Source organism: Mus pahari, chromosome 10, assembly GCF_900095145.1.
Source record: "Mus pahari chromosome 10, PAHARI_EIJ_v1.1, whole genome shotgun sequence".
Lineage (NCBI taxonomy): Eukaryota > Metazoa > Chordata > Mammalia > Rodentia > Muridae > Mus > Mus pahari.
The window spans coordinates 27,262,473-27,276,670 of record NC_034599.1 but is presented as its reverse complement, the minus strand read 5'-3'; the positions used below and the strand labels follow the sequence as shown (position 1 = coordinate 27,276,670).

General features: G+C 50.0%; 1 protein-coding gene across 1 annotated transcript in view; it reads left to right on the top strand.

The window, feature by feature from the left end:
• Positions 1-867: 867 nt before the first annotated feature.
• Positions 868-14,198, top strand: part of Kcnj5 (potassium voltage-gated channel subfamily J member 5) — a 32,610-nt gene continuing 19,279 nt past the window's right edge. The window contains exon 1 of the mRNA XM_029543663.1: positions 868-1,106. The gene's annotated coding sequence lies outside the window, so the exon portion shown is untranslated. The remainder of the gene's footprint in view (positions 1,107-14,198) is intronic.

The window sequence follows — 14,198 nt, the reverse complement described above, 5'->3', positions numbered from 1 at the left end:
TTCCCACTTACCTATAGACTACCCTAAGCAGAATGCCCCAACGAAAGACCCACTTCCCTTCTCCTTTCTCTAGACTTTCCCCTTCAGTGATAATCAGGTCCCAGCTTCAAGAGCCAGACCCAGTAACAGCTTAAGGTTCCCCCCTGGACTGTGACTCCACTCAGGACTTCCAGGGGAATGTCCCCGCCTGCTGCATCTGGTTTCTAGATAGGCAGGGAAGTTTCTGACAACAGCCCCCTCAAAGTGCCCAGAGTGACTGAGCAGTCCCTCCCTGCAAGGCTCTGAGCCTGCATTTTCTGCCCTAAGAGTTTCTTCTGTCTGCTCCTCCGCACCCTCTAAACACAGGCACGCGGGCGCTCACACTCGCGCGGGGGCGCTTACACACGCGGGCTATATCACACACACACACACACACACACACACATGTACACGTGAGCTTTCCCACATATTCACGGGAGGCTCTCACACACATCCGGCGGCGCAGGTCTCTGACCCTCGCTTCAGCGTGGCCAGAAGCACGGGAGCATCAACAAGGGAGGTGGCGAAGGGGGAATAGTGGGCAGGAGAGTAGGGAGGAGGCTGGCTGCTCTCTCCGGCCCTGCGTCCAGCACCGGACTCCTTCCCAAGTGACTGCGACCCCGATACCAACAGCCCCCACCCATCTCCACCATATACCCCATTGTGCAAGCATTTCTCCCATTGCTGCCTTTCTTTGTGGTTCTCCTTTGCCTGTGGCCCTTTAAATCGCGTTCTATCCAGAGATTCAATTGTAGGGGGACAGAGGGAGGAGAAGGGGTGGGGAGGGGGGACGAGAGGAGATGGGGAGGGTGAAGAGAGGAGGGCGGAGAGGAGAGGGACAGCAGAGAGCCTCCCGCTGCTCTCTCTAGATAGAAGGGCGAGGCAGACCGGTGAAGGGGCAGGAGGTTTAGACGCCACTGCTCGCTGGACCTGCGACACCAGAGTGGCTCAGGGCGGCTGCCCGTCCGTCCGTAGGCAATGCCTGAGGCTAGGGAATCCCCTGGAGAGCCCTGAGAGTCACCTGCACCGCCTTGGAAGGATCGCCAGAAGTTAGCCCCAAGGGTTCAGAGAAGCTCTCTGCGCTACAAGTAAGTTGTCTCCCTTCTCTTGCGTCCCTCCCCAGCCCAGCGACTCCCCAAGCCGGACCCTCACTAGGTGTCCTGTGGTTCTAAGAGCAGGCTTTCCCCTGCCGAGCCTGTCCGGTTGAGGCAGGATGGTAACAAGATCCGGCGGTCCAAAGTTCAACAAACTGAAGCTGGCCTTAGCTACCAGCCGCCCCAAGATGAGGAGTCCAACCTCCCCAGGACCATAAATGTCCTGCTCCCAGAACCAGACCCGGATACCTGCGCGACTGAAACCTTCCGGCTTTGGCTTGCTTGGCCAGGCCTTGAGAAGAGATAGGGAGAACCTTGCTCCCAGAAACAGCTTCAAGTGGGGACAGAGATGGTCGGGTCCGGCGATCCCCTGGACTGTAGACTCTCTATCCTAGCTGCTTTTTAATCTAACTGTTTTTTGTTTGTTTGTTTTTTTGTTTTGTTTTTTTTGCTATACCAGTCTTCTCAGCGTTGGTCACTACCTGCATGCTTTCCCTCTATTGAAAACATTTCTGCGATTGTTCAAAAGAAGGGTTAAAGATAAAAGCTGGAGGAAGCCAAGCTGTAGCTTTTTCCTGATGGTGGCTCTCCTCAGAGATCTGCTCTGTAGCACCAGATTCTGTCAGGGCCTCCTTCAAAGGCAAGGGCAGGTCACTAGGAGGGGGCTTTTCTAGCCTGGGACTGTGAGACAGTGTTCAGCGTTGGCTTCTCGAAATTTCATGGGATATTCCCAAAAGGCAGTGGAGGCTCTAGCCTGCCCAGCATCCATACCAAGAGCCCGGGACGCTATAGAGGGGAACCTTTCAAACACCAGGCAGTGGGAGCATGAATGCTCACTCAGACTCTTCTCAGTTCAAGGGAGACTGGCAATCCTGTTCCACAGCATAGAAATGGCAGCTCCAAGAGGGTGAGTAACTGAGATTACAAAGGGAGATTCTCCTCAGTATCTGACTCCAAAGTGTAGCTCTTCTTTCTCCTAAGCAAGCTGCTTGGGATACGGAGCATGGGAATTCCTTCGGAGAAGTAGGGGGCAGCAGCTAATATTTACAGAACCGGGGTGTTGAGCTGGAACAGGGTCCTCTGGATGCAAGCCCTGTGGGGGCACAACTAGGTTTTCTTGCTTTCTAGAGGGAACAAAAGCAAAAGGATCTCTGGGCCCTAAAGGGCGGTTCTAATCTTCAGGGTCCTCGCCAGCCCCTGGCTTCAAATCCAGAGCTTATTACCAAACACTAACCCTGTAAGGTGTTCCATCTTCCTGGGATTCACTCCTTTGCTTAGGAACAGTTTTTCTCCACCTCCTTTGTTATTTGAGAGACAGGGTATCACAGACCTGGCTAACTATGTAGACCTCGAAATGTAGACCAGATTAACCTCACAGACACCTGCCCACCTCTGGAGTGCTGGGATTAGAGGCACGAGCCACCATGTCTGGTTTACATGAGCCACCATGTCTGGTTTACAAACATTGAGTTCCATCCCAGGGTTTCCCAGGCTCTGGCAGGTGAACTGAGCACAGTGATGCTGTGGGATTTATAAAAGGATGAAATTGGGCTGTGCCATCAAAGGCTTGGCTAGACTCCTTGGGACCATAGACTTTTGAGCAGGTCTCCGATATACTTATCTTACAGGGGAAGGCTCAGCTCCCAGTGGGAGTCCTAGGGAACAGGGTGTACTTGAGCACATGGCAGCCTCAGACCACCACTGAAAGAGGTGCTAGCCCAGAGATAACTTCATCCTCCAACAGCACCCAGCCATCTTCCCCACACTGACCACCTAGCTGCCCAACAGCAAAAGCGCCCACCACTCTGCCACCGCCTCTCCAAGATGGCTACCTACTGCTGGCCGGGGGCCCGCCAAAGCAGCACTTCTTGCTTAAGAGCACATCTGCTTTAAGCATAAAATGAGTGCGTTCTATGCTCCATCTAGCAAGCAGGTCAGTTGTGGGAGGAGAGAAAGCAGGAGGGAGAGCAGGAGATGGATGGAGTTGGTCATCCCTTCTGCCCAGAGTTGTCCCAAAGCAGAAATTCCTACTCTGTATAAAGTCAGATCTCAGAAGGATTCCCCCAGTGTAGATTCCCCTGAGGCTGCTTTCTGTATCCTGGCATTCAGAACACCTCTTTTCCTGGATCCCATGGACATAACAACATATCCTTGTGACTGTATCCTGTTGGCCTTGGTTCCTCTGCTACATGAAGCACAGGCTGCAAGATCCCTCTGTAAGGGACCTTACAAGTGTATGGCTGGGTTTCTGATCCATGAATTCAATTGAGGAGCCTTCTAAGGCTGCTGTGGTCATCTGTGATGAAGTTTAATGCATAGCAGTGTGCTTGGTCTCTGGTTCCCACTCCCTCCTAAGATGCTGGGATTCTGAATACCTTCTGGGACCAAGCCACCAGAGGGTATGCTGGAAGTTCAAATACCTGAAAACTCGATCCACTTCTGAACACTATTTAAAAACCAGCTCAGCATCCAGTTGATCACCTAGCACGCACCAAGAATACATTATTGTTGGAGCTTTTCGAATGTAGTCATTTGCTCAGGGTTGTTTTCCACTTAAGAGAACATTAGCTAAAGCTTGCCTGTATTTTTCCAAGCAAATACTGACCAAAATTTTAGACTGGGGATCGAGGACAATGGGGCAAAATTGAGTTGGGGGCAGGGATCTATGAGTGGCTCAGTGTAGCCATTTTTAGATTAAGCTTTTCACTATGTGTCAACTGGTCACTGAGAAGCAGTGCTTCTGAGGGGACCCATCATCATCTGAGTACTAAGCCTCTCATAAGCCATGGAGAACTTTTCCCTTCTCTCTGTCTTCCTTTTCTCCCCTCTAGAGACAGGAGAGCGAGAGTTCAGATAGATACAAAGAATTACAGGGAGAAGTGTGAATAAATTTACCTAAATGTATTTTTTTTCCCCAAAGCAATTTAGGAAGAGGATTTCTATGAGATTATTTTAAAAGCCAACAGAGGAAAGGCAATGGGAGGGACTGGGTGGCTGTCCTGGGTGTCTGGTCCCGCCTACCTTGACTTCCTGATAAGGGAGTTATTCTTGTCCACGGAGCCCAGGGTGACATCAACCTTTGCCAAGAGCTGTGTGAAAGCTAAATGTCACACAGGACGCTGGAGATCCTGGCTAGAGGTTAAATCTTAAGTTCTACTGTCAGTCCAGACCAGAGCAGGCTGGGAGCAATGGTCAGGGATAATCTGATCAGTTAGCAGGTTAGCAACAGCTGTTCCTGGTCTCCAAGGATGAGTGCATAGGCTGACCAGAGTCTGAGAGAGATGATAAAGCAGACGGAGCAGGGCGGGGATGGGCAGGTAGACTTAGCTGTTTAAGCTGGGAATTGCTGCCTGTCTCTCAGCTTCTCTCCCACCCCAGGCTCCCAGTCTTACAACTAGGGAGACCTTAGTGGGAAAGGGGCAAAGCAAGAACCAAGAGGACTCAGAGGCCATTTGGGGCTGAGGCTGTGTGCTAAGATTCTATCTCTCAGCTATCTCGACACCAGCTCTGGCCACTAAGAATTCATTACTTACGGTTGGTGGACAGTGGATCAGAAAAGCAACCCACATATGGTACTACCTCTGCCCTAAGAAGGTGGTTGTCTCTAACGCCAGAGAAGCCATGGATGTCCAGGTCCCTAGGGCCCTTTACAAAGAAAAGCTATCAAGAGAGCCAGCGAACTTTCATAAAGCACAGAAACCTCGCTGAACAGCAGCCTGCCCTGCCCTCGTCAGGTAGGCTTGCTTGTTTGTAAGCCCATCTTTATCACGTGAACCAGAGAAAGTCACTCACGTCGCTTCAGACTGCAAGTGAAGTGAAGCCCATGCCTTATGCAAGTGCTTGAGATAGAAGACAGAGTCGTTTGTACAACTTGCCTGCTCGTCCCTGAGAGGGGTGTGTGTGACTTACAGCCTGGTTGGCAGGTGACCAAAGAGACACAGGTAGAGAGTGGCCAGCAGGGCGGCCTCATGGAGGGCATACAGGGAAGGCTTCTATAAGGCCTGGCAAAAACAGATCTGCTAGTGGCCAGGAGGAGTGGCTGGCAGAGGAATGAGCATCAGTAGACACAAGACAGGAAGGGAACAGGATGGAAGAGCAGGGGCTGAAAATTGGGGCTCCTGGAGCTGGACATAACAGTCCTGGGGAGCCGAGCCCAGCCTCATCTGTGGCTGTCCCTCTACTCCTGATAAACACTTACACCAGCACCATTTCATTTCCCCTCCCCCTCCCTCTCTTCCTCACCTTGCATCTTTCCCTCCAGCTACTCTCACTCTCATTAAACTTTTTTTTTTTTTTAAGATCACTATAGATTCGTATGCAGTGTAAGCAATAACCACCAGGGCACACTACCATATCCTTACCCTCTTTCTCTCATATCATAAAACTCACCAAATGGTTGCCAGTACACCTATACATATGGGCATGTTGTATGCCTCCCCAGTCGCCCTACCCACCCCTCAACCCTGGCAGCTACTAGTCCGCCTCTTTTTTTTTTTTTTTTTTTTTTTTGGTTTTTTGAGACAGGGTTTCTCTGTGTAGTCCTGGCTGTCCTGGAACTCACTTTGTAGACCAGGCTGGCCTCGAACTCAGAAATCCGCCTGCCTCTGCCTCCCGAGTGCTGGGATTAAAGGCATGTGCCACCACACCCGGCTCACTAGTCCGCCTCTTATTTCTTTCTTTTTTTTCTGTAATACCAAGAATGTAATATGAATGTGATAACAATAAGGAGATTGTTCCCAGTCAATACAATTACCTGGAAATTTGGATTCCTTCTGTGTGTCTGTGTGTGTCTCTGTGTGTTTGTGCTTGTATGTGTACATGTATGTTTGTGTGTAAGTTGTTGCTGAGGGCCCACTGTATGAAAACATCACAGTTTATTTAGTCATGTACCCATTTAAAGTCATCTGAGTTGGTCACAGTTCAGAATTGTTATTAACAGTGCTTCTATTAATATTGATGAACTGGTTTTATGTGAACCTACCTACGTTTCTATTTTTCCACAGTGAATGCCCAGTAATACAATTTCTACGTCACAGAGTAGTGATGTGCTTAGTTAACTTTTTTTTTTTTTTTAAAGTCAAGGAGATGTATAAAGAGTGGTTAAGAACGTGCATTGCTCTTTGGGTGGAATGGAACTTGGTTCCCAGCACCCATATTTGGAAGCTCACAATTACTTGTACCTCATGTGTGCCATCAAGTCGTCTCATGCTTGAGTCCACAGGCTGTCCTGGCAGATGGAGAGTTTGGAGGAGGACGGGGCAGGGACTGCTGTCTGTCCAGGTAGAGCGAGCAGCTGAGGCTAAACTGGTGCTGGCCTGGTCACACTGGGCTGTGACTCTTTAGCAGACTGGAAACTGAAATCCAGAATGTGCACAGTTTAGGGCAAAGTACTAGCCTAGTGTGCAGGAAGCCTGGTTCATCCTTAGCACTGTATGGGCAGAAGGAAGGAAAGAGAAACTAGATGTGGAGTCTCCGTTCCTTTCCTCCTATAGGTTCAAGGCTGGGCTAGCCTAGACAGGGCCATCACAGAGAGTGGGGTCTATGCTTGATAGTTGTTGTGTTTTATAAAAAGAAAAAAAAGGGATATGTTTGGTGGCGGCATGTTATGGTGCGAGGAGGGGTAAGGAGGTACCCCTGCGGGCCCATGCCGAGGCATCCCTTCCCTCTGAGGGACCAGCCACATGATGGACTAGTATAGAATAGAGTTTATTTAGGGCATGGAGAGGGGAGTTGAAGGGGTAGTAGAGACAGAGAGAGAGAAGAGGAGTAGAGGCTAGCCATGAACACATGGAGAGAGAGGGAGAAGGGGAGGGAAATGGGGAGAGAAGGGGCAGAGGGGGGAAGAGGGGAAGAGAGCAAGAGAGCAATAGAACAAGAGAAGAAAGTGAGGAGGGGGGCAAGTAGCCCCTTTTAGAGTGAGTCAGACATACCTGGTTGTTGCCAGGAAACTATGGGGTGGAACCTAGAGGAAATGTTAATAATTAGTGTACAAGGCTCACCTGCATCCGGTAGGTTTCAGCTGTAATTCTGGGGGCCATACCTACTGTACCCTGGCTCCCTGGTTCTTCCCCACGCCTGGCCCAGTTTTTGCCCTCTCACACCCAAGCTTGTCACCTTTACATAAACATGTGTTTATTCTCCTCGCCTGCCTTCTTGCTGTTTCCTCTTTGCAGTCTGTGTGATCCTGTCTAGTCATACTTCAGGAATTGGCACCAGCCAAGGAAATCTGTCCCCCCCAGGCCTCAGAGAGGAAACAAGGGGTTTTTCACTTTGACTTAATTATTAATCCTCTTTATTATTTAATGCAGAATTCATACAGTGCGGGGTTACAAGGAAGAAATGTATTAGAATTACTCTATTTGCTTTCATAGGCATAGGGGGCTCACAAAGAAAAACTATGGATACAAGTGTGGAGTAAATGTGAAATGAATTGATTTGATTTTCAACCCCCTTTATGCGTGCTTTTTCGTGCATCTTCTGCAGGGGATAGGGAGACTGCCTGTGGAATCTGCAAGCACACCACAGCCACGTATCAAAGTGAATGGATGTGAGGAGCTGTGGGTAGTCCTCAGCGGCTCTCCAGGGCGAGCCATAAAATTTCCCAGCTTAAGGGAGCTGGCAGTCAGTCCTCTCCACGATGTACTTACATCTTTTTTTTTTTTTTTTTTTTTTTTTTTTTTTGTCTTTGTATTTACTCTGATGGACTGAAATCTGTAAGGAGAATGCTGTGTCTCTTCTCTCTCACAGTTGCAGACAGGAAGGCCAGCTCCCTAGAAAGCTTACAAACACTACTTAGTCCCTTCTCGGCTTTTTATCTTAATCACAAACTCTCAGTATTTTTGTTTCGATAATGACAAGATGGCCTGGGGATTAGTCCACACCACTTCTAATTGGGTTCTTATTTCTTGCCAGCCCCCAGGAGCTGATGCAGGAAGATTTATGACTTCCTGAGGCAGGTGGTACATAGGGAATTGCCTAAGGAAGCTGTGGGAGCCAGCAGCCAGTCACCTCCTTCACAGGTAGCCTGGGGCTCTGAAGACCCCAGGCTCACTTTCTGGAACCACCTGACCCTTTTGTTGTGCAAGGAGAGGTCAGGGCCCCCTGTGAGACCTGCTGTGAAATCATTCAGTGTCCCATTACATCCTCAGTGTTTCTGAGGGTATCTTCCCAGGAAGAGGGGCAGTGCTCATGGTCTCTCAGGGACCTCCACTCTGCAATTCTACAATGGACTAATGTTATCAGAGTCTCATGAGCCAGAGAAAGAACTTTTGGAGAACCCAATAGAACTGCAGAAGCCACTGCTATCCCATGGTGATAAGTCTGTAAGGTAGTTAGTTGTACCAGTCAGTCGGTATTGTTTCTTACCCTACCTGCTCTCGACCCATGCCAATTAAAGTCAAGTGGGCAGGGATATTACACTGGGATTTGGCAGAATGGGATCTCCTGATAAGATGGTATGACTTCCATGGACACTTTTCAGTTTTTACAAGGCAAGAGACGAGGGATGGGGACCTACTGGATAACATGTGACCCAGGGAACAGCTGTAGCCAGGAGAGGCAGAATTACAATTCTGGTCTCTGCTTCTTGTTGTTATATGGCCTCAGGTGAGTCCCCTGCCTGCTCTGAATCCCAGACTCTATCTGCATAAGGGTGCATAACAGTTATTACACACTTGTCAAGATCACAAAGGCAAAGCCCCCAGTTCAGAGTTGTCCGTTTGCATGCATACTTGTGCATGCATGCACACACAGCCCCCCCCACAGGCACACACACAAACACACGCATGCACACACACACACACACACACACACACACACACTTCCAGAGCTTTTCTGTAAGGAAGTCGGTGGTACAACCTGCTACAAGAGATACACTGGACATGTGCTGAAATTAAAGTGGGAAGAGTCTGAAGCCATGGGGACCACGGCACAGACGCCTGTTTCTGAGGATGCCTTGGATAAGTCCAAAAGAAGAGCAACTGAGTAACTGCAGCAGCTTCAGTCCTCTGCCTTCCTCCCCAGCTTGACTCAATAGTCATTTGGCTGAAACCATTTGGGGGGCTCTCAGAGGTAGGTAGGGTGCAGGCCAAGGGTGTCCAGAGCAGAAGAGAAGGCAAGTCTGACAGATGCCCAAGAACTGCGTCTGAGCAGAGCTGGTGGAGAGGAGCTAGCCCAGGCCTCCGCTCACAGCTCCCTTTTATGGAGTTCTTCTCATCCCAGAACCCAGCAACCACAGCCCCGCCCACCTGCAGCGATGATGGATGATGACGAGTCCCTTCTGACACCAGCTATTCCTAGAGTCACACTGTCCCGGGCTCTACACTCCACTGAGTGCCCTTTGCCCTGCTCCTGGAGCATGGCCTATGCTCACTCCCCTCTAAAGGCACACATAATCTTAGCACTATGGCTCTGGGAGAGCCTCTGCCTAGAGCCTTCTGCTCAGAGCAGAGATAAGAGAACCACACACTCCCCAGGCTCTCGTGAGTCCCTAGGAAATAGCAGTCCCCAAGGTATACGCACTGGGAACTGCACCCAGCTCCTTTCCTGCCATGCCACCGTGACTGGCTGATCAGCATCCACTGCATCTGAGACAGAAGGTAGCAGAGAGGTCACCTGCTCTACTCGCTTGTCCTTGTCCGGACAGCTTCCCTGAAGGACTTCCAGTTTCAATGAGAACCCTGCTGCCACCATTAATAAAATGCAGGACCACGGTCCAGTGCCTAGTGCGCTGGTCTCTGCAGCCCTCTAGAAGGGGTGCTGGCTGGTGAAGAAAAGGTACACTCTTGGGGTAGAGAGTGCCCTAGCAAGCCAACTGCATGGCAGAATGGACTGGGAGGACAAGACTGTAGGAAGTTGACAGGGCTGGTGAGAACAGAGGAGCCAGCCCTTGACCTCGCTCTGTTGGGGAGTGTGCCCAGATCGAAGAAGCCCTTGCTCTTTTCTGCCCCGACTGACTGCCTGCCTGTGCTTGTGGCACTAACAAGAAGAGAAAAGCTTTGAGATAAATGTGTGCATCACTTGAGCCCTTAGTCCCAGGACCTCTGTCACTCAAAGTACAGCCTACCTTTCCTGGGAGAAGGACCCTCTCCAGCTCAGTAGCCCAGAAACGTAACTTAGAGACAACAGCCCAACCGTGCCTCACAGACGCCTTTCCCTTACCTTGCACGGTGTTTCCAATGTTGAGTTCATTATCACCACATAAAATACGATTTCCCCTTTTCAGTCTGCTTTTTGAAAAACTTGAGACAGAGTCTCACTACATAGCCTAGCCTGGTCTAGAACTTGCTATGTAAGCAAGGCTGCTCTCCCACTTACCACCCGCCTGCTTCTGCCACCCCGGTGCCGGGGTGAGAGCCATATGCCGACATGCCCAGTTCTGTCTTCAGATCTTTTCATTTCCAGATTTTCTAAGAGGAAAGTAGTGGAGCCTCAGCATACTGTCAGGACAATCCTTCCGGACGTGCACGTGGACTCGACTTGCCACAGTCCCCACCGTGCCTTCCTACGTCCCATGAGCTCACAACAATTTTGTTTACATTTACCATCTGTTTGGATGATTGCTTTTTTCCTAGGCTAAAGAGAATCAAGTATTTCAAGTCTCTATAGAAATCATCCAACGCCAACCAGGTTTAGAGACACAAACTTACAATCCCAACCGCACTCCGGAGGTGGAGACAGGGGGATCAGAAGGTTCAAGTTCCTGGTTGGCTTGAGGCCAGCCTGGGATGGTAAGTCCCCATATTTAAAAAATGCAAAACGGGGTGTGAGAAAACGTGACATCTGAATTAAAAATGTCAGAAAGGCTGCAATCTGCATCAGTCTGATTAGTAGCTATGCAGCGTCCTTCCAGGGAGAGCCCAGCACAGCCGCGACTCCCCGGCCTCTCATACCTTGCTTTTGTAGGTGGAGGAGTTTAGCGCTCATCATGGCTACTGTTTGCTGCCAGCATGCACAGTGCCCTCGGCAGAGCATTCAGGAGGAGTGAAGTATTTTATTTGCCTTGGCTCCTGGCAGAGGCAGACTCTCTCAGATGAAGAGTAACCCAGGGGTGGGTGTTAAGGATGTAAAGAGTGGCTACCACAGATGGTCTCCTTTGTAGGGTCCGCTCTCTAAGCAGACGCTTCTGAGAGGAAAAGGAGGGCAGTGTTAGTGAGTCTGTCAGGAGAGTTGAAGCTCCATGGACCGTAGGGGCTCTCGATCTCCTTGGAACAATGAGGGACACTTGAGAGCAGGGGATGCTGACCTATGGCTCCTGGGGTATCAGGAGGGAAAGGCAAAGGCAGAGAAGACAGCCCTGGAGAGCAAGCAGAGAAGTAGCCAGGCCTCTGACAACCTGGGAAACACAGCAGTCAGTCTTAATTTAACTGGCTTCCTGACACAGATCAGGTGTCCGTCCATCTGACTGCAAGCTGGGTCAGCTTGTCTTGAAGCCATGGGAGCACAGAGCATCTTGGTCAGACTCTGGGGGCTTACAGGGAGGCAGCCAGCACTCAGAGCATGTGAAAAGGAACCCGGCCACTCAGACACTGCAGCCTTAAGCAAGCTGCTAACTGACTGATTTTGTGATTTGCAAAATCAAACTATTAAAAGGGACTCCAGAGATGTGTGTGAGATGATACAGGACATAGGCACCCAGCAGAGACAGGCTAGGCATTGGATTCCTGGGCTGTTAGTCCTGCTTGGCCCTCTTGCCAAGGTGTTGTTGCTCAGTTCCCCTGTAGGCACTCTCTGTGTGACAGCTCGGCCGACCCTCCCTCACCTCCTCAGCCACACCAAGTTTAGAACAGTGCCCTGGATTTCATGTCATTCTCTACAGAGCTGACCTGTTGGTCATTGTGTTCCCTGGAGTCCCATGCACTGGTTGAAAGCAGAGAATAAAACTGTAGTCTTCACTCACTTGACTAAGAGAAGACCCCAAAACCAGACCTGGTTGCCCTGTGCACTCAGGGTGGAGGCAGCCCTGTGTCTCAGGAAGACACTGAAGGCCATGAGCAATGATGTCACTGGGACACCTTGGGAAAAACGCAGACTCAAAATGAGGAAAACACCCAGACTCAGTCAGAACATGCATTTCAACAATAGTTCCCGCAAATGGAAGGCATATCAAAGCTAGTGTGGTAAGCTTCTAGGTTCCTCTACCCCCAGGGCCCAGCAAAACACAAGTATTAAGTGGGAACTCATTAACTGACTAATTGCCTGGCTGGCTGGATAAAGCCTTGTGTCTCGTTCCCTTGAGCTTTCATACTTAGTACCTTACGTGCTGTGACCCAAACTGACCCAGTCATACAAGCCAGGAATTCAAGAATAGACCTCACCTAAGTTGATAAACCCAATAGCTACAACATGATGAGATTTCTCATCGAAGTCCCTGTTGGGTTTTTAAAGATTTATTTCTGCCGTTCTTTGTGCCATTAAGCCTCAGAGTGCTCTAAAAAAGGGTTTCACTTTAAGAATATGTTTGAAAAGCTGGGAAATCAAGATTAGCCCTTAGGGAAAAGCCAACTTTTTGGTGTGGTTTGTTTGCACATAGGTTCTTGGGGGATGGGGGAGTATAGTCTAGTCTCTCCTTAAGGAAGAGACCACAAGATGAGGAGACTGGGGCTTGTCTAGTATTGAATTGTACCAAGCCACCCCCACCCAGACCCCTGAGCCCTGCTTATCCACTGTTCCAGGGACAGTACCTCTGTCACCGCTTCCTCATCCACCCCTGGCGTCTGGCAGTCTTGCCATGGGTTCTGTGTCCAGCTGGGGAAGTCTGTATGTATCTGGAGCTTTTCTCCTGACAGCTGGGTGGCCAGAAAAGATGTGAGAAGAGGATTGTGTGTGTGTTTGGTTGGTTGGTTGGTTGGCTTGGTTTGGATTTCAGAGACAGGGTTTCTCTGTTTTAGCCCTGGCTGTCTTCAAACTCAGAGATCTGCCTGCCTCTGCTTTCTGAGTATTGGAATTAAGGCATGCACCGCCATGTTTTGAGCCAGTAGGCATGCTGTCCTCTGGGCTGGGAGGGTGTTAAAAACCTCTGTCTGTCACATTCTGCAAGGCCAGGCTGAAAGTGCCAGGTCTCAGGACTCCTGGGTTCACACTGAGTTCTGAGGTTTCAGGTTTTAAGGGCTCCCAAACGCCCTGCTCGGGGACCACATTCTAATGTCCAGCTCCACTGCTCAGAATTGCCCTCCCTCTCTGGCTTTCTTGGCCCCACTGCCCATGGGGCCCTGCTTCCTCCCCAAAGCATCTCTACACTTTGTTGCTTCAGGTGGTTCCTGGTGAGGGGCAGCCTCTCAGGAACAGGACGGAAGCAAACTGTGCAGGCCAGCCCTGACCAGAGGGACTGTTCACAGCCCCTGCCCTAGTTCTGCCGGAGGTGAACCAGCCAAAAGGAAGCATTCTAAGAGAGTTCTCCAGACACTGTCTTGGGAGATGAGGCAAGGGGTTCCTAACTGTGGTGTGGAAAGTGGAGGAATCCGAATCTACAGAGTTTACTCGCCAGCACAGCCTTGTATGTGTGGGGTGGGGGCTTAAAGATAATAACCACACCGTGCGCCCTTGGTGAGATTTTGAAGCTCCCATTTTTCCCTTTTGCAAAACGAAGACAAAAACAATCTCCCTCACTATGAAGGGTATGGAGCCATGGGCTCATGAGCTCTCACCCTTGGCCTTAGGATCCACTGCTCACCTTCCTTGACAAGTGGTGCACTCAGTATCTGTGAACTGAAGTGACCTGGTTAGGGACCAGTAGATCCTATGCTGAGCATCTATCTCTGCCCTGTTTCCATTTATTCACAATAGATGACCACAGACCTAATGTCTCAAAACAGCATCCACTTAGCATCAGAGGTGCAGCCACGGTGTGATCATGACCCTGCTCTGTTCTCACAGAGAACCTGAGCTCCTCTTCCCTGCTCCTAGGGATATGAGACATCCAGTCTCTGTCTTTGTAATACTGTGGCTGCCTGGCCAGCCATATCTTCTCTGTTCTGAGGCAGTCACTTTCTTGCTGTGTAGACCCTTCTGTCAGAAGAAGAAGAAGAAGAAGAAGAAGAAGAAGAAGAAGAAGAAGAAGAAGAAGAAGAAGAAGAAGAAGAAGAAGAA